At 40.6% G+C, this 21396-nt stretch overlaps 1 protein-coding gene across 1 annotated transcript in view; it reads left to right on the forward strand.

Moving 5' to 3' along the window:
* The window catches only part of LOC135711311 (ATP-binding cassette sub-family G member 1), a 213352-nt gene that overhangs the window by 18125 nt on the left and 173831 nt on the right, over positions 1 to 21396 (forward strand). The gene's annotated exons all lie outside the window — the stretch shown is intronic.

Consider the following 21396-nt stretch of genomic DNA (forward strand, 5'->3'; position numbering starts at 1 on the left):
GTTATTGAGTGATTAAATTTAGAGTTATTGAAACTTGTACACTCCCAACCCCATTCAATTGATTCATTGTGCAATTTCACTGGTTCTGTTCAATCAGAGGAGTAGCAACCATTGATATGTGCAGTTAGTCTAAGCTAAGCTAAGCTAAGCTAAGCTAAGCTAAGCTAAGCTAAGCTAAGCTAAGCTGAACGATTGTGTTTAATTTCTAATGCTTCAATAAATAAAATTCATGCGTGGCAGACCACACCCTTCAAACGGTTCAACCACACGAGCTACTGTGCATGCAACGTTTCGATCAACGACAATAGAAACAAGTACGGTATTTAGCACTCATGTTCCACTCAGTCCCAGCAGCTGGCCAGCTGGCCATACGTTCTAGTATCAACATGACCGGCGATTGGATATAATGTGTTGTAAATTTCAAAATCACGCGCTCGACGATGAGCCATCAAGAAAGGTGCAATTTGATTGCGCTCCGATTAAGCATTTCTGTTGCTCAGAAAGATGCGGTTCGTTTTTAGTTTACATTTGTTAACCACCTACCTAAAACGTGAGTTTAATTACTTCATGTTATTCTTTTTTGCACAGTTGTTTTTTTTTCTACGGTCTTCACACGTATCCATAAATGTATGTTTGTTTTAAAGGAGAATGCATCCAGGGACTTTTAATAGGGGAAATGGATGTAATGTTGGCCTATGGATCTGAGATTGGGCAGTATAGTCCCAATGACGCGTTCATCTAGATAAAATTGATAAATAGCAGATTTTCAGCGATGAGCGTAATATTAGATCCATTGACCAACATTAGAGCCATTTCCCCTACAAAGGATGTAAGAAATCCTTATTTACATTTGATGTCCACGCCATTTGATTTACGTGTGCATAATTTTCAATCATTTTTTTTTTCAGCCGTAAGAACTTCTCTGCCAGAATCAGCGGTTCAACAAATAGTTGCGATAAAACATTGAAAACGATTAATTTCTTCCCTTGCAATCTGAAGCTAGTGTCCAGGCAAAGGATTTGTAAGTTGCGCAGTCAAAAAAAAAAAGTTACAAATTAGCGTTTAATATCATTATTTGCAAAACCAGATTAGGCTTTCATGAAATCGAAAACCCCATAGACCACAACGTACCTAAAGGATCACCCACAAGGTGTGGGAACGACAATAAAGATCTAGTCCCCCTCCACCGTCATAAACCACTGGAAAAGTGGCTATGCATTCTTAGAAGCAATCAAGTTGCCATAAAGCTGCAACAATGGTTGTAAACGGCAGGGATTGCGATCGGTCATGACCAAAACCTATGCAAATATATGTTTTGTTAGCAAAATATGCTAATGTCGTTGTCGTCTTCGAGGTATTTCGAATAAAAACAAATGGACAGAAGATCGTCATCAGCGACCTTCAGCACCGTTAGCGCCGAAACATCCGCTTTTTACGTTTCCATCGTATCGGGCTTTTGCGCTACCCTACATTCGAGTTTGATGTGCAAATCAGGTGATTCTGGTTTTTTGATATGCATAAATTTTCTACGGTCGAAATTGATAAAGACCGGAATTGACGTGACGCTCACCTGGAGCCATCCATATACCACGTCGACAGAAAAAACATGACTTTTGACTCCCCTCACCCCCTCGGTGGACAAGCGTGGACAAAGGCTCGACCCCTACCCCTCCCGTAATGTTTACGTGAACATTATTTTTTTTGTCAAATTATGCCAATAAAAGATTCGTGTCGTGCGAAATTTTCGATTTTTTTGGTGATACGTTAAGCAAGCCTTGGAATGACACATTAAGAGCACAAAACATAACAATATGACATTGCTCTTGGTTGTGTGTTTTTAGAAGCTAACATTTCCGGAGTGATTTGAAATTTGGGCGTAATTGCATTTGTAAACAAACACGTCAATCACCGATTTCTCACGAATAAAAGCTCAATCTCGAAAAGTAATAACACTATGAGGTAGAGGAATGATTCCTCTATCATTTGGTATAGTTTGTTTGTGAGATTGAGCTTTTATTCAAGAGAAATCAGTAATTGACGTGTTTGTTTACAAAATCAATTACGCTCAAATCTCAAATCACTCCGGATTTGTGCATTTGAAGTTTCATGCTAAGCCTTCCTTAGACTCTAGGCTTAGAGTATCATCTTAACTTTATTTTGTTACGATCAGTACTTTAAAAGGGAGGACTTTTGATGACTCAATGTTAGATTACCGTGAAAAGTTCATGGAAAAAGAGAAACTATTAGCACTTATTTTTTATGTTCAGTGCTAACGTAAGAACTAAACGACACTACACGCGTCTTGCGTCGTGTCTTGTGAGTGTAGCTAATTCGCATTAACATCCTACGATCAACACGTGACACGAGCGCTGTCCTATTTAGTTGTTCAAATTAGCTTAGGTTAGTCGTCTTCTACTTGGTCGATCCACCTTTAACGTTGCGCGCCTCTTCTTCTTGTTCCTGTTGGGTTGCTTTCAAGAACCATTTTCACTGAGCCGTCGTCCGGCATTCTTATGACCTTCCCAGCCCACCGTAGTCACCCAATTTTTGCAATGTGGACGATGGATGGTTCTCCCTGCAGCTGGTGCAATTCGTGGTTCATTCGCCTCTTCTACGTTCCGTCAACAATCTGCAGTCCACCGTAGATGATACACAACACCTTCCGTTCGAAAACACCAAGGGCGCGTTGGTCCTCCACGAGCATAGCCCAGTTTTCGTGGAAGTAGATGACCACCGGTCTTATCAGCACTTAGCGGCACCGGTGGTTTAGTGGTAAGCGTGATTACCTCTCACTCCAGCAGGCCTGGGTTCAATCCCAGTCGACGCCGCCGGAATATTCTGAGGCATACGGGAGGGAAAAAGCGGTAGTCCCCGCTTCAAAAAAAAAATCAGCATCTTGTAGACACTCCACTTTGTGCGGTGGCGAATTTTATTCAACCGGAGCGTCCTCCAGAGTCCAAAGTAGGCACGATTTCCTGCCATAATGCGTCTTTGAATTTCTCTGCTGGTATCATTTTCGGCGGTCACCAGTGAGCCCAAATACACGAACTCATCGACCACCTCGATTTCGTCACCGTCAATCTGAACTCGGGGTGGGAGACTAACATTGTCTTCAATAGAACCTCTTCCTTTCATGTATTTTGCCTTTGATGCGTTGATGGCAAGTCCAATCTACCTAGCTTGAGCCTTCAGCCTGATTTACGTTTCCGTCATCGTCTCAATGTTCCGTGCCATGTTGAATTCATCAGCGAAGCCAAGAAGCTGGATGGACTTCCTGAAGATCGTGTCACTCGTGCTTATCCCAGCTCGTCTGATCACACATTCTAAAGGGTGATACGGTCAAAATTTGGTCAAGGGAAAACGCGTGTAAATCGGTGAAATCGTGTATTTAAAAAATCAAATTAAATTTCTTTTTCAAGTTCAATTAGTATAAAATTCAGGAAAAATATTCAGTTAGGCTTCCGCTTTTCCAAATCCGAATTGCCGGGCCTTACGCTTGACCCCTGCCATCAGATTTTGTACAGCCACCTTGTCCACCTTCTTCGCCGCAGAAAGCCAGTTTGCCTTGAACTGCTGCTCGCCCTTAGCAGTTTTTTTGGTCTTCTTTAGGTTCCGCTTGACAATAGCCCAGTATTTCTCAATTGGGCGGAGCTCTGGCGTGTTGGGAGGGTTCTTGTCCTTGGGAACCACCTGCACGTTGTTGGCGGCGTACCACTCCATGGCCTTTTTACCGTAATGGCAAGATGCCAAATCCGGCCAAAACAGTACGGAACAACCGTGTTTCTTCAGGAAAGGCAGCAGACGTTTATTCAAACACTCTTTCACGTAAATTTCTGGGTTGACAGTCCCGGAAGCTATGAAAATGCTGCTTTTCAAGCCACAGGTACAGATGGCTTGCCAAACCAGATATTTCTTTGCGAACTTTGACAGTTTCATGTGCTTGAAAACATCTGCTACCTTTCCCCTTCCTTTTGCCGTATAAAATTCCTGTCCCGGAAGCTGCTTGTAGTCGGCTTTGACGTAGGTTTCGTCGTCCATTACCACGCAGTCAAACTTCGTCAGCATCGTCGTGCACAGCCTCCGGGATCGCGCTTTGGCCGTCGTATTTTGTTTATCATCGCGATTTGGAGTCACTACCTTCTTGTAAGTCGATAGTCGTTTTTTTGGCTCGATGCACGGTTGTAGACGATACACCCAGCTTATTTGCGGCATCTCGGAGAGAGAGGTTAGGGTTTCGCTTGAAACTACCGGCAACTCTCTTTGTCGTCTCAGCGGCTTCCGGTTTTCGATTTCCCCCCGATCCAGACGTCCTGGCTGTCGACAAACGTTCCCCAAACACTTTAATTACATTTGTAACGGTTGATTTGGCAACTTTTAGCGATTTTGCCAACTTTGCGTGCGAGTAGCTCGGATTTTCGCGATGCGCGAGCAAAATTTTGATACGCTGCTCTTCTTGCTTGGACGGCATTTTGACAACTGAAGAGTGAATTCCAAAATCAAAATAGGAGCAACATTCTACACACACACACACCTTCAAAATGAGGGGTGTTCAGGTTTTTTAAATGCAAAATTGAAAGAAATACGCCAAGTTGATATTGACCAAATTTTGACCGTATCACCCTTTAACGCAAAAATCCATAACCTTGCCGTAGCCCCCTTCGCGATTCGAAGGGACTCGAGTCGAGAGTGTCCCCGATACTTGAACAACGCACATCACTTGACCAATCGCGGTAGTTTATCCGGAAATCCGTACTCGTGCATAATCTGCCATAACTGATCTCGATCGATTTTGTCGTATGCGGATTTGAAATCGATGAAGAAATGATGTGTGGGCACGTTGTATTCGTGGCATTTCTGCAGAACCTGCCATATCGTAAAAATTTAGGCGATGATAGCGCAAAGACCCATGAATCCCACCTGGTATTGCCACACTTATTCTTTTGCAAACGGTGCAGGCGGTGGCATGGAATTTGGGAGAGTATCTTGTTGGCGGTGTTATCGCGCAGTAGTTGCAGCAATCCAACTTGTCGCTCTTTTTTCCTCCCCTTTCATCCACTCCTCCGGTAATATCACCTCATCCGAAATCTGGGCAAGTGCTTCATCACCGTATTTTAATAGCTCACTTGGTAGTTGATCTTCACCAGTTGCTTTGTTGTTCTTCAGTCGATCTCCTCCTCAACTTCTTGAAGATCAGGGGCCGGTAGCCTGTCGTTTCCTGCGCGTGCTTTAAGGTCTGTTGCCGTGCCACCTTCGTTTTCTGCTGCATCACCGTTGAGGTGCTCGTCATATCAATGCTTCCACCTCTCAATCACGTAACACTCGTTAGTAACAAGGTTACCGTCCAAGTCCTTGCCCATTTCGGCTTGCGTCACGTAGTCTTTGCGCGAACTGTTTAGCTTCTCGTAGCACTTCCGTGTGTTGTTTAAGTGGTACAGATTTTCCATCACCTAGCGATCTCGGTCTTCGTGCTGACGCTTCTGCCATCGAAAATCCGAGTTTTGTCTGTTCCACATTTGTCTGTATCGGTCCACATTCAATCTCGTGCGGTGTTGCATCATTCTTGCCCGTGCTGCATTCTTCTCATCTACAAACAGTTTCCATTCGCCGTCAAACCAGTCATTTCTTCGGTCCGAGATCGCAGTACATAGTGCCGCTGCAGCAGTACTCCCTATGCAGGAACGGATGTCCCTCTCAAGAATAGCGGCGCCAAACTGCTCTTCCGTGAGTAGAGCAGCTTCCAGCTGCTGCGCGTAATCCTGGGCAACCTCGAAGTGCCATAATTGCTCAATGTTGGGTCGCGGCGTTCGACTTATGCACCGTCGACATTTTTGAGCGCATGTATACTGCCTCTAAGTAGTGGTCCGAATCTATGTTCGCATTGCTGTAAGTGCGGACGTTGATAATGTCGGAGAAGAATTTACCGTCGATTTGAACGTGATCGATTTGGTTTTCTGTGTGTTGTTGTTCAGGTGATCTCCAGGTGGCTTTGTGGATATCCTTGCGGGGAACCTTACTTAGTGAACGTTAAAGGCATTTATTGATAACAAAGTTTATTCCAGATTGCATCAATTCCACAGTTCATCAGGAAAAATTGAAGATCAAATCCAATCAACTAAAGGCAAAAATAATACAATTTTGAGTAAATATAACATACTTAGCGATAAATCAAAAGGATTCAAATGGCTAATAATAAAATCAATTACTTCAATGAAAAGCACAACATTTCCAGTTCTGTGGAAATACAGCGCTGCCGTCCACGCCGGATTTTTTTTGGCTTACGTCGATGCCAAACGAGCTTCCCAATAGGTTACATGCGTACCTCGATTGACTTCCTATCGGCATAATGAAAGGTTAATTGCTTATGGTTATGTAGATTAGGTTAATTGCTTACGGTTATTAGAATTCTCTTCAAATCTTCCTTAAAATTCATCTTCGATTTATTCTTTGCACGATTCTCATAAAATCTCTTTTGAATCACCTAGGAATTCAATCCAGATCTTCTGTTGAACTGATTTCTGGCAACGTCCCGTTTGAATGTTTTCAAATGTTAAAAGTGAGAATCTTATCTAATGTTTAAGCCTTGTAATTATTTGTCAACTTTTGCAATCTCCAAATGTTGTTCTATGTCAGAATCTTTTGGAACGCTACTCAGAATGTTTAGGAAATAATATTCTAAATTCACTGAGAAATCTCCTTTTTGAAACCCTTTTGGAAATATCCTTAAGTTCTTTCAAAATCCTTATGAATTCTCGAAGAAATTTTCTTAAAACTATCTTCAGTTTAAAATTCAGCTACAGTTTTTATCAGTAATTTTCAGTATTAGATTCTCTTGGAATTATCACGGAAATCACCTGGGAATTCTCCTTAGCTGTTTTTTTTTATTAATTGAACGATTGATGACCATTTAAGAGATTTTCTAGCCCCTAAGTGATCATAAGGAGTAATGTCAGAATTGTCTCCATATCATAGTTAAGTTTGTAGTAGGGTTAATGCATTTTGATCTCTCCTCCCGAATTCCTTTAGAATGAACCGTTCATTCGTGTCATCGCGGTTGATTCCTTCCACGTGTTGAACCTGAGGCTGCTGACGAGAACGATAATCCGGGGGATTGGATTCTGTTACATCAACTGTGAGTATTGATGTTCCGGGCTGTAGGTGGAGAGTATAACTGTTTCATCGATCAGTCTCTATGTCGATGCCAATCAATGTCGATGCCAATCAATGTGCACTTTCCGTGCGAGAGGGGATTGATGTTAATAGAATCATCCGTCAAGTGGAACTTGGATGAGAGGCCTTCAGCTGGACCTGTATCCAGATAAAAGTCAGCACCAGAATTTTGTGCAGCTTCATGTAGATGCCATCTTTGAAGTCGCAGACAGCATATCGATATGGGTGAGCTCACTTTGTTCGGTGATTTCAATAGACCTCGTCTGTTCTGGAAAAGTTCGAACAGTGGATACGCTTTCGCTTATCCGATACTGTCACAGACCTCAATAGCCAGTCAAATTCTTCTTGATAGTATAGCGTTTCTTGGATTGAGACAGCGTAATTTAATTCGAAATTATTCTGACCGAGTACTACATCTCATATTTTAAAACGATTCAATTATGACTAACGGTACCGTAACATTAGCAGCTGAAGAATCGCTATAATCCAGCTCTATCTTTATCTGTGGTTTGAGTGCCTCCTGTATCATTTCATGAAGATGTTGACCTTTCTGAGCGTGACTTTCATCGAGGGGATTATGATAACTTGAATGAACTGCTGTCGCTAGTTTGTTGGTCTGAAGTACGCCAAAGCCATGTCGTCGATCAGCTCCCTCAATCGTATTCTGCACAATTGCATCATTCAAACTGTACCGCTCAAAAGGCCCCAGAGGAATCCTACTTGGTTCAATGCGCTTCTTCGCACCCTGCGTCGACGGCGCGCCAAGTTACTGATACAAGAAAATCTTCGGCGAAACCCGAAACGGTTTTGCAGCTTTGTAAATTCAAAACGTAAGGACAGCGGATTGCCGACTTTGATGCACTATGGAGATGATCATGCTCTTTCTGCAAAAGCAAAATGCGAGCTTTTTCCTCAAAAATTTACTATCGAGCTTGAGAATTGTATGCCAACTGTGGAGGAGGTAGTTGTTGCTGTTGTTTATTTATTCAATCGAATTAACTTTACAGAGCCGAGCATTCTTGGTCACTATTCATTACATTTTAAAGCTATAGTCAAAAGATACGACACAATAAACACTTTATCTTTCGTTTTCCAAAAAGCCTCCTCCATCAGAACGGGAGCTGCTTTCAGTGGTTTCATTGTATGGCAGTATCGCCAACGGGGGTCAAAGCGCTTCCATTGCAACAATGGACGCAAAACGTGGTCAGCACTCACACACTCATCACGAAACGGTTGCTTTCCAAAGTCGACGACGCATCGACCGAAAGAACTGCTGATGAAGAACAATGAGGAGGACCACACAATCGTTGCTGCCGAAAAAACAGACGATCGCGTGGCATACATCATGAGTGGCCTGCTTTTGTCGACAGCCGAGTGAACACTGTAGTTGATGCTGTTGATCTGGTGATACCAAGAAACGAGATGGGTTTGGATGTTTTCAGCATCGACACAGTGGCGGTTGAATCAGCTCTACAGAAACTCAAGCAGTCTTATCAACCTGGCCTGAATGGCATTCCTTCGTGTTTATTCAAAAAGTGTAGTGCACTTTTGGTTGCTCCTCTTCAAGCAATTATCAACAAAGCAGTGCAAAAACAATAGTTTCCTTCTGCTTGGAAGACCTCTCATATGTTTCCAGTGCACATGAAAGGTGATAAGTTAGATATTTCCAACTACCGTGGGATAACTTCATTTTTCTGCCATCGGAAATCACCAATTTAAACACAATAACGCTAGCAGAATGCTTGTTCACGATTCACGTTCTTGTGCTCGTCGGCCACGTCTTTTACCGGAAGAGAACTAATATACCGGTCGGTTCTGGAATTTGATGCGGGATCGACGGTAAATATGCTCTCGTCGGTGAACAGGATTACCGGATTTTTTCGCTTAAGGAAGTTCAAGATTTTCTTGCATCGTTCGACTCGTAGCTCCTGGATTTTTTTTTTTTTTTTTGTCTCCTGGATGCAGTTGGTAATCATGTGCGTCTTTTTCCGTGCCCTCGACTTCGAGCCGCAATCTTCCTTTACGATCTTCCGTGCCGTAAAGTCGCTGATCCCGTGTTCCTTTGCCATTTTCCTTATTGAACGCACTGGATTCACCCGAATCTTCCTTTTGATAGCAGCGATAACCCTCCGAACCCGAGCTGACCTCGGACGACCTGTGGCCACCTTCGCGGATAGTTGTCCTTTCTTTTCTCGGTCTAAAACTCTTTTGACGATCCACCGGGATACTTCCACGGCGATTGAAATGTCTTTTTGCGACATTTGCGCGTGGGACAAATCACGAATACGCTGCCACTTCGTCATGGTGCAACTGTCAAACTAAGTAAATCATTTTCTTTTATACACAGCCTACTACGGTATGAGCATGCAAAGAAAACCAACGCATTGTATGCACAGGTGAAACGGGAACCTTATTTGTGCGACGGTGCAAACATTATCACGCATACGCAGAGTGCCTCTCAACACGGATTCTACCCCAAACGATCCGTGAACAGCAATCTGTGTTTGCATCTTCACAATGGACAATGGAGCTTAGGTTGATGCTGCATACACCAATATAAAGGCTGCTTTTGACACCATGAACCACGACATTTTTCTTGCCAAGCTACTTCGACTAGGCGTTTCCAGCAGAGTATGTAATTGGCTTCGTTCGTACTATAGGCTATAGTCTATAGCAACAGGCAACTCTTTGTTAAAATTGAATCAACAGTGTCTGCTCCGTTTGCTCCGTGCTCTGGGGTGCCTCAAGGTTGCGACCTTGGTCCATTGTTATTCGTATTATTTTTTAATAACGTGACGATCCTTTTAGCAAATGAGGGACAGCTCACGCGGACGATTTGAAAATTAATTTCGTAGTATGTATAAAATGAAGCCGGCAACTTCAAGCGTTACTGGACCGATTCGCTCATTGGTGCAACTCCAGCTTCCTCAAAATGAGTGTATCTAAGTGTTGCATCATCTCGTATCGGTGGCGTAAAAAGCCTATTCTGTACAACTACACGATCGACGGACAGGAACTTGACCGCGTTGATAAAGTGAAGGATCTTGGAGTGATGCTGGACCACCAACTCACGTTCAAGATGCAACGTAAAGCTATCCGGGCTGCACTACGAAGTCTGCATTGGCGTAACCCAGTAAACCTACCACCTTATGAGCATCGTTGTGCATTGCTGAGTATCGAACCGCGCCAAAGCGTCGTAAGATGGATCAAGCTGTATTTGGAGCTAATATACTTCGCGCAGAGATTGAAAGTTTAGCCTTACTGGATCGTATGAGGATTTATACCCCAGAGCTAGTGTTGTGGTCACGACAACCAATCCAACCAACTCCGAAGAATACTTTATATGGCTCCAATGACCCCATGAACTCTATAAGCAGACGGTTTAAAGAAGGGTATTATGTTTTTGATGTAATATATCTACAAACACTTTTAAACAACGTTTACGATCCTGCATATTTTTAATTGTACTAGGATTAAGAATGTTTTCATTAGAATCACGATGTCAGATGAATTATAACAACAATAAATAAATAAAGACCTAAATAAACCCCCTTTGACAATTCTTACGTCGAGGAGCTTGCGCATCTAACCATTGTTTTTTGTATGCGTCATTTGAAAAAGAAAATGTTGGGAAAACAGATTTAGCTCGATCGTGAAAAGGGAATTCCTTTCCCGAAAATTCCCGAAAAGTACTCGATTTCGATTTGAGCTGTACAGCACATATGGAAAAAAAATACGAAACGCGAGGAATAGTGAGAAATTAATCCGGACAGGGACGTCATTGTGTGATGTCGTCAGGATTATTCAAATGGTTAAATTAAATCCGAAGCTTTCATCAAGGGATATTGTGGAATCGATGGATGTCAATGTTAGTCGACGTACCGGCGGCTCAATGACAGTGGTTCAAAGAGCAGTATGGCATCGATGATGTCCTTTCATCAGCACGCGAAACTAACGGAATCGGCTGGAATTTGGCAAAAAATTCGCCGGGATGTCTGTTGACTTCTGGAAAAGAGTTCTGTAGACGAATGAGAGCACATTTGTGTTGTTTGGACAGAAATAGCGATCAAGGGTATGGACACAGCTCCGGTGACGCACTTAAGGTCTCATACATTCAAAAGACGGTAAGGTATGTTAATGGAAATAGTATGGTATGGGGAGCGTTTGTGTGGTCTGGAGTTGGAAGCTAGGCACATATGAAGAGAATAATGACAGCAAATGTGTAAATCGACTTGCTGTGTAAAAATCTGGAAGTTTCGCTTTTGAAAACTGGCCTGGAATCCAATTATTGGAGTTACAGAGATCCTAAGCTTAAAGCGAAGAAAACAGCTGCGTTAATCTTCCCGGATCAGAACACTCGAATGGTCTCCTCAATCTCACGATTGAGGTTTTGTGGTCTTACTTGGACACTAAAGTGGACAAAGCATTGGTCTTCAACAAAAACGCCTATTTTGAAGCCCTCGAAACAGCGTGGAAGAATATCGATTCAGAATATCTACAAAAGGTCGTGGAAAGTATGTCATGTCGATTGGAAGCTGTGCTGAAAGCAAAGGGTGATCATACCAAGTACTGAGAGTTCAAAGTAAAGCAAACTCCCAAATATTCTATACCTTCACATTCTTATGCAGAAAAAATACATCAGCTTCGTCGTAGAAACTATTATTGTAAGTTTGAAATCACTGAGATATTGAGCTCCATAAAAAAAATGTATGTAAATATATGATTTATTTTGTCCAGTACTGTATCTATCTTCTTCTTGTTTAATTTTATGTTATATTAGTTCGTCATTGAAGATGTTGGGAATAGAAAATTGCAAGATAAATTATTAAAAACATTTTTTTTTTCAACGTTGGTCTCTGTTCCGCAATCTAGTGCCAATCACCGACGGACATCAATTGCCATCCATTGATGGCAATCGAATGTGCAGGAAAAAGCTTCCACACCTGCGTAGGATATCGCACCCATTCTACACACATGGGCCGGGACCAACGGCTTATGCCTCAGAAAAATCCCACTGACCTCGGCTGGGATTGAACCCAGACTCATTGGGGTGAGAAAGCAGTGACGCTTATCACTACACCACCGGCGCCGGCATTAAAAACACTGTGCACAGAAACATATGCGCCTCATATGCCCCCTTTTCCAGCTGCCTGATGCTCTCTTTGTGATCGATTTAATCCTTGAAAATGTTTGAGTTGGAAACCTGTTTCTGTCTGGCCGTTTACCATGTAGGAATTAATTTAGAAACATTATTTTCGAAGAAGATTTTGAGTTTAGTATGAGGTTAATGCACTCATTTTGATAAAACAGGTCCCAAAGTGGAAAGGTGACCACTGATGTACGAGAAACGTGTACTCCACTGTCACTTAGCGACGACCGCTGCTGTTCAGCCGGTAATTTGAAGCCCCTAGACAAATTAAATCATGTTCAATGAGAATGACTAATTATTCGGCAGCTCTAAGAACGGACGAGAGGAACAAACAACACTGGCAGTAGTGTAAGTTGGAATTTGAAAAGCAAACTTTTCGACTTTTCGGTTGATCGCGTCCAAGGTGAATCGCAATTTTGTACGACCGTAAAAGTCTTGAGCAAGGGAAATAGATTTTCGTAAGTATGCAAACATCGTTCTTGTGCACGCGACTGGCTTGGCGGTAGGTTTATGACAGCCCCTTAGGTATGTACAGGGGTTGACCTGCGTCGAAAGGTCGTCCACCATACGACAATGACAATGAATCGCTTGGATTGTCGCGACGAGACGATAATTAAAGGTTTTTTTTTAGCGTGTGATGCTGACGACGATGGCCGGTATGTGCATACATAGGTACATTTGATCGAATCAAATGCCGCATTCGCTTCGGCCGAGTTTATATGATCGATTACGAAAACACGATTGGCTGGTGGCGCTGTGAAGTGGCTAGACTTGTGATATGTGTATGTGCATCTGAGGGTGAGAATCACGCAAGTCACTATAACCGGCCATCAGTTTCTGTGAACGTTGAAAATAAGCTTGGGAAAACATGACTTTTACACTAATCGTTATTTTGAATTTTCCTACTATCACAAACCATTCATTCATGTTAGACTGGTTCAAGCCAAAGAGTGAACAAATGTATTGTAGAATTCCTTCGTCAAATTTCAACGATAAATATTGCAAGTAGAGTAATCAAGTTTAAAATACAAACGTTCGTCCGCGTCATTTAGTTTACTATGGCAGTAGCTGAAATTAACTGCGTGTGTGTGATGTACTACGACTAACACAGTTTCAAAACACGCTGTTTTCGCTGAACTTCTGTACATGTGAGCTAAAGAATTAGTAACAGTCTATAAGAAATCTATAGTACTAACTGAAGCGATGTTTGTAAACAACCAGCGTCGCGTGTGCGATGAGTTGATGTTGCTTGAATCTGATTAATTTACTTGCTAATTTGATGCCTGACTGACTATACAGGGCTCTACAACTGCTCTCGACATCAGAGTGACTAGATTGTTTTCATCTTAATCGAACCGTTCGATAAATCCAAGTATGTACAGCAGGGTGCTTCATTTTTTTTTTAAAGTGATGAATTTCCGATAGGTCACCCTCCAGTTCGATACATAACCCAAAATATGAGAATATGAAAAAAATGTAAAGATTGGTGACAAGTAGAAGCAAAGTGAGAGCGATATAATTGATTTTTTGAATTTTTCCATGGTAAATCCCATGGAAATTTCAAATTATTGGCGCGACCTCTAAACCTTCATCAATCTCTACAAATTTTTGCAGAGGTTCATATTTTGGGGTTATGAGTCGAACTGGAGGGTGGCCTATTAGAAATTAATCTCTTTTAACAAAATGAAGCACCCTAAAGTACAGGAATCTTCTGACGAATAATTTAATCTTGTAACCGGTTGAAACATAGTTGGACACGCTTAACGTCAAATATCAGACTTAAAGTGAACATTTTATACGATAGATGAGGAGATGAAAGTATTGAGTTGGTATGGCATGAGTGAAAATTGTATAGAGTAGAAAGCGAGCAAAGGACAATTTTGAGGAAGAGGAATTTTAAAACAGTAATGTTTCATAATTAGCACTAGTAGGGTGGGGTGGGGTAAGATGGGCCACGGAGCTCATTCACCTTTCTTTAACTGATCGTCTCTCCACTTACGTAGCAGCTCCGATTGTTTGTGTGACTACATCTCGACACTTTTCGTCGACAAGATTCTCTCTTCGCGTTAAAGGCAGGTATCTCTCTTCACACTGCTTGAAGTTTTGCAAAGTCGAAGACTACGTGCTCCACAATTTCACACCAGGGCGACATTATGTGTCCGAACCCATATAGGTACTGCCTGGAGTAACCATGGCCGGTTATAAATTGCATCAGGTATCGGTATACCTTCCATGAATCCTGTTCATCCAGGTCGAGAGATTTGGTATAAGCCTGCAGCACCATCCTGTTCGGGAACGCCAGGATCGCCGTTTCCAAAGCCACGTTGAGGATTCTATCTAAGCTTTCTACACCGTCAATCCTTTCGATGGCACACCGACTTGTATTCCTACAGCGTTAACTATCTCCGCCTCGTCGTACGGTGTAGGTGGCCAGGTCATTGGGTCGTGGGACTCCTCAATCATGATAATGGGTACATTTCGAAGGGCGTCATTGGACCTCTGATTTTCGCCTTCACAATTCAGTATGCGTCGCCCAAGGAATTGGCATCGCCGTCACGTCATAGCTCCTTAAATCAGTTTGACTTGCTAAGATTTACTCATCTTCCGTTTAGTGCGGCTCTGGCCGCTCTAAGCACTTCCTTACGCTCCTCTCTGTCTGCTTATGTTCAGACACCAGTATACTGGCACCTTTTGTTCCTTTGCTCCAGTTTCCTCGGCACATGCCCTCGCTAACGGTTCTGTCAACTCGTCCGCGTTCAGGTCTGAGGAGCCGCTGTCAACATGGAGAGCTTCGACAAAGAGATCCTCGACGAAAGCCTTCGTCATCCACTTCCGCACGCTTGTACCCGTCCTCTGCATTGCCACAGGTTTTCTTTTTGGAAACAACTGATGGTGTCAGACTAACTTCCAGTTTTGCCAGAGCTTCCAGTAGTTAGTATATCCTCTCTCGTTAGTCTATCTTTTTGTGGGAGCATCCATTATCCAAGCACTGAAAGCTCCTTCGATGACGATCGGTCTGCGTCCAATGGACTCTTTGGTTAGCCCATCTTATGCTTTGTTAAAACGCTGTACAGACTGGAGATGTTATAACGGTTGTCAAATAATTGCAACACAGAAACCACCATCAAGATAGCGCCATAACGTGTTATAACTCTGTAGTCTGAACGAGGTATCTTGATGGTGGTTTCTGTGTTGCAATTAGTTGACGACTGTTGTAACATGTTATAACTCTCCACTCTTGACAGCGCTTTACAACTGAATAGGAATGGGTGATTTTTAATCGAAACGCGGATGATCGATTCTCATGGTTATTTGTTGATTTTTCGAATCGGTCTCAACCACACCAAAACTCGGCTGGATAGATCACTTTCGATTGGTTTTACTACCGTTTCGTAGCTATGGTCTGAACTTGGTAAAAATCTGAATCGAAACATTAAGAATGAAGTGTCACACACGGTATTGGTCCTACGTTTCTGACAAATGCCTGGAATATGTTCAGGATGTTAGCGGTGCGTATTACAAAATAGCACATAATTCTATAACACTATCATGTGACACATTGATTCACATTATATTTAGGAAATAATGATGATTATGGTCCCACTTCTTACCCCTACAAAGATTTGAGCTGGAGGATTTATCTTTAAGATAATTAAATATAACATTTTAACCAGGTTAGCAAACAAAATCGAACTGTTTTCAGTTACAGATAAAAATTCCCCCTAGAGTTTACAGTTGCTTCACAGCGATATAAATGTGGAAAAGCTCAGGCATCAACCTCTTAGTTCGGCTTTTTGTCCACCTAAAACATTCATGAGTATAACAAACAATCAAGAGTTTATGAACAATCAACAAACATCCTATTACACTAGCAACCCCGCAATCTGATGCTATCATAATTTTCAGTAATGTCATGAATGCTAATACTAATAGTAAAAAACAAGCTAAATCGAGGCAATAATGGGTTTTTTATTTCCAATAATATTATATTCACACTTAGAAAAATGGATGTTAATTTAGGGGCTCTGAGACTGACATATACGAGCGTTTTATTAACAAGCAAATTAACACTACATAGAACATCGGCCAAAGGAGGCATCGACTTGCGGAAATAATGAATGTGAAAAATATGCATTGCGTTACGTTTGTTTGTCTGTGTTTTAATTACCTCGAAAATTTGCTCAGCCCCTTACCATGGTGAGTACGATACAATGGAAAAATGGTTATAGAATATATCGAGTTATAGTTTGTAGCGTGCACTCACAACAAGCCTTGCGTAGTATAAGTAATGTATCGTGAGTGCACACAGCAATGTTGTTGTTATCGTCTTGCTCTCTTGAGATCTTGGTAACTCACTGTTCGAAATGCTCTCTGCATATTAGTGTTAAGAGTCAGAGTTCATCGTTAGCTTATGATGATGCCAAAAAATCTTGTAGCAGGTGTGTGCGTATTCATTGATCGCTAGAGGCGATTTTTCGACATCACTGCTAGTGACACATCAAACTACATGAAAATTCAAAAATAAGAACAATGGTGGCCATAGTAAGTACTGAGGACCATGCTGGCCAGGCATGTTCCGGCTGCTCCCGGGGAGTTTAATAAATTTTCCGAAATTTTCCTGAGGCCAATCGAACTACTCTGGAGTTCTCAGAAATTCCCTGAAATTCTCTTCAGAACTACTCTGAACTTTTCCTCAGAACTTCTCTGAAGTTCTCTTCAGAACTACTCTGATTTTCTCCCAAAACTACTAAAGTTTTCAACATTTTCCTGAAATGTACGAAGTTGTCTGAATATTCTCTTGAAGATCTTTGAACTTTCCCGATATTCGGGGTTCTCTAAAGATATCGTTACTCCTCAAAGTTCTTTAAACTTTTTAATAAATAAGAGTTCTCTAGACTTCCCTAAAATTCATGGAACTTTCCTTAAGCTCTCGCAGTTTTCCTAATATTCACCCATAAACCTTCCGCAGGCGTGATTAGAAATGTTATGCCTCAGAACATCCCGGCGGCGCTGACTGGAATTGAACCCAGGCCTACTGGGATGAGAAGCAATCGCGCTTACCACTACACCACCAGCGCCGCTGCTCAAGTTTATTGATAGTAATAAAAAATGTAACTGATCTATAAATAGACCACTGGGCGTTAATGGGTTAATAATCCACTTTTTTCAGCATTGATTCAGGAATACTTTAATGCATGATCACACTGATTTTTTATATTTATTTTATTTTTCAGAAGCATGACAACACACTGTATCAAAACTTGAATCACATCGCTTATCAAGGGGAATCCTGATCATACAAACTTAACCTTCTAACAAAATATCACGGATATTTGTGGTCTCTGATCACGCATTCCCTTCCCATTCCTACCTGATTGGAAGGACGTGGCTAGCGCCGTTATTGATCTTTACTGAAAATTCATTATAATTGTACAGAGAGAATGATCGACCATTCCCAGTCAGTCAGCGATTCAGTTGATTCATTATGCAATTTCACTGGTTCGGATCAATCACGGAGAAGCTATGTTTAGCTAAGCAAATCAAGTGAAATATCTTGGACTAGTACTGGACCAATAACACTAGTTTACAGCATTTTTGAACTCGGTAAGGTGATGATCGTTTCCAATGCAAAATCCTACGCTGAATTTAATGCCGTGGTCAGAAAAAAATAAAGTAGAGCCATTTTTGAGATACACAAAAATTTTGATTTTTTGAATTTTGGACAAAAGTACGATTACTAAAATGTCAATATCTTTGGAACTAGTGCACCAATTTTAAATCTTTGTTATGAAAATGAAGCTAAATAAATTTGCTATCGTTCACTAGAATATTATGTCTTAATTAAAAATTTAATTTTGAAGTCATTTAAAAATTTACAGCATTTTTTTTATTTTTCCTGCGAATTTTCCATAAAAATCTTGTTTTAATCAACATTTTTAATGGGATAAAAAGATTAAAAAATCATTCTATAATTTATTCTTAAAGTCCATTAAAAACTGGACAAAAAGAACCTTTAATGGATGAAATCGGTTGGAAATTGTCGAAGTTATAAAAATGTTGCTGAAATACACCAGCTTTAGAGTTCCTTTTCTAGGTGTCGTTGTAAGCATCCAAATCGCATGTAAAGTTTTCATGGGAGATTCTTTTCTCTACATATCAATTTGATTAAGGCATATCAGGATTTAAAACCGAGTTGATACAAAAGAAATTTATTTAGGTTTTATTAAAAATGATTGAGAATCGAATGACTTTGTCTTCGATGTTTTGAACTTGTTTCTCTAATCAGAAACCAACAATAGTCACCCATCATTGCTTCATCCCAAAACCCTTGGTAACGACGTTCCATCATCTTCATTTGTTGGTGAAAACGTTCGCCGTGCTTATCACTCTCGTCACCAAGATTTTCCGGGAAAAAATCCATGTGAGAATGTAGGAAATGTATCTTCAAAGACATATTCACACCTGTGTTCAGTGTAATAAAAGGATTTGAAATTAATTATATGTAACAAACACAATATTTTTGATTTATACCTATTTTCTCATAATTTTTGAGCAATTCATCGACGGCTTCCTCATAATCTGGGCTTCTGAAATTTCCTAAAAAGGTTGTGACAACACGCTGGAACGATTTCCACGCTTCTTCCTCATCTGGTGTCAAAACTGTATTGAATGCGGAATCATTGAGCAGTTTTTTGATCTGTGGGCTAACAAATACACCTTCCTTTATCTTTGCGTCAGATAAATTTGGAAATACTGATTTCAAGTACTGGAATGCCGGCCCTTCTTTTTGCAACGCTTTGACGAAATTTTTGAATAGCCCAAGTTTTATATGTAGTGGTGGAAGTATTATGCGTTCTTTTACCACAAGAGGATCATTTTTAACGTTGTCTTTACCAAGTGTGAAATTATCCCGTTTTGGCCAATCTTTTAGGACGTAGTGTTCCTTACGAGCTCGACTGTCCCATTTACACAAAAAACACATATATTTTGTGTATCCCTGTTGCAATCCAGTCAACATGGCAACCAACCACTTTAAGATCGGAACAAATTTTCCAATTGTGTTGATTGTAATTTATCAAATTGAGCAATAGAGCCATTGATTCATACGTTTCCTTCATATTAATGGCATGAGCTAATGGAATAGAAGGTTTCTCATTCCCTTGATGCAGTAAAACGGCTTTCAAGCTCAACTTGCTGCTATCGATGAATAAACGCCATTCAGCTGGATCGTATGGCTCACCAAACTCTTCAAACAAGCCGTTTACGTCATGGCAAAAACATGCCTTGTCCTTTGTAGAATAATATTTGTCAAATTTCTTGTGACGATTCCTGTGACAAGAAATTTTGACCTCCTTGCTCAGCATGTTGTGTTCTTTCAAGCGTGATGCCAGCAATTCGGATTTCTCCTTCGATAAGTCGAGATCTCGCACCAAATCATTAAAGTCGGATTGTGTAAACAGTTTTGGGTTTCTTTCCAATTCCACCTCGAAGTCTTCCTCGCATTCCTCCTTGAATTCCTCCTCACTTTTTGTAACGGTCGATTCAACAGAGGGCGCTCATTTCCGCTTTGGATAAACAGGATACGGGACCGAACTTGAATGTGGAACAGGTTTTGTCATAGAAGCCACTTGTGGATACTCAACTGTTTTGTGACGTCCTTGTTGCTTAACTTTTGTCAAGCAGAAATAACAATCCGTTGCATGACAAAACGGTCGACGCCATATGGTGGGCATGTCAAAGGACAAATAGCGACTGACATATAACAAATAAGTGAGTTAGTAAGTAAGACATTAACACTTATCAAAAATAGATGAAGTAAGATAATGTCGATCAGGAAAGAACAAAGCACTACCATGCTGTACATAAATTGTTTATATGAAAGTTATTCAAAAAATCAATTTACCTTGCACCTGACATCCACCTAGCCAAGCACGTTTTGCACGAATTACATAATACTTTTGGAATCCACGGTTCGTCAAAGTTTCCAAAGCCTGTATGCAGTTTGCAACGAAGCAGTGAAATTGACCTATTTTGTAAATATATAGTTGCCACACGCGTAACAAAACTTTTGAGGATCATTTTTACACTTGAATTCACGTTTTGTCGTATACATCGTTAAAGAAAGAAAGCTGTCAAATTGAGTTGGTTGCGTTAGGTTCTCGAAGAGCGGTCTCACAAACACTAGCGTAAATTATATTGTTGAAAATATCCCATTTAATTTTGCGTGATAGCTGGTAGTGTTAGTGAAATGCACCGTATGCGTACACGTCCGCAGAAAGGCTTACTGGAAGTGGTGCATGAACCTAGGAGCGGGACAACGGCCAATCTTAGAACATTCAATTTCCATGATTTTACAAAAAATTTCATAACTTCGACAATTTCCAACCGATTTCATCCATTAAAGGTTCTTTTTGTTCAGTTTTTAATGGACTTTAAGAATAAATTATAGAATGATTTTTTAATCTTTTATCCCATTAAATATGTGGTTAAAACAAGATTTTTATGGAAAATTCGCAGGAAAAATTAAAAAAAATGCTGTAAATTTTTAAATGACTTCAAAATTAAATTTTTAATTAAGACATAATATTCAAGTGAATGATAGCAAATTTATTTAGCTTCACTTTCATAAAAAAAGATTTCCAAAGATATTAACATTTTAGTAATCGTACTTTTATTCAAAATTCAAAAAATCAAAATTTTTGTGTATCTCAAAAATGGCTCTACTTTATTTTTTCTGACCACGGCATTGAATTCAGCGTAAGATTCTGCATTAGAAACGTTGGTCAACCACTAAAGTTCACACTTTTTATGTTGTTTTGTAAACTAGTGTAATTTACCTCATTCATTTGAGACTTGTTTTAAAATATTTTATCGGAAGTCATTTTTCCATTCATTATTTGTGTTTTAAATTGGTTTAAAACTAATACGAAAAATAAATTATAAATTGTTTTAAGCCCTCCGATATAACATTTCTTGTGACATGTGACATGGGTGAGGCTAAGCTTTTGTTTGGTGGGTGTTTCAACGATACTGATATTTTTTTTTAATAAGGTTTTCTTTTAGAAACACCGTTTATATAA

The sequence above is a fragment of the Ochlerotatus camptorhynchus genome, unplaced genomic scaffold (assembly GCF_037179485.1).
Source record: "Ochlerotatus camptorhynchus isolate MF236.1 unplaced genomic scaffold, CSIRO-AGI_Acam_v1.1 ptg000431l, whole genome shotgun sequence".
Taxonomy (NCBI): domain Eukaryota; kingdom Metazoa; phylum Arthropoda; class Insecta; order Diptera; family Culicidae; genus Ochlerotatus; species Ochlerotatus camptorhynchus.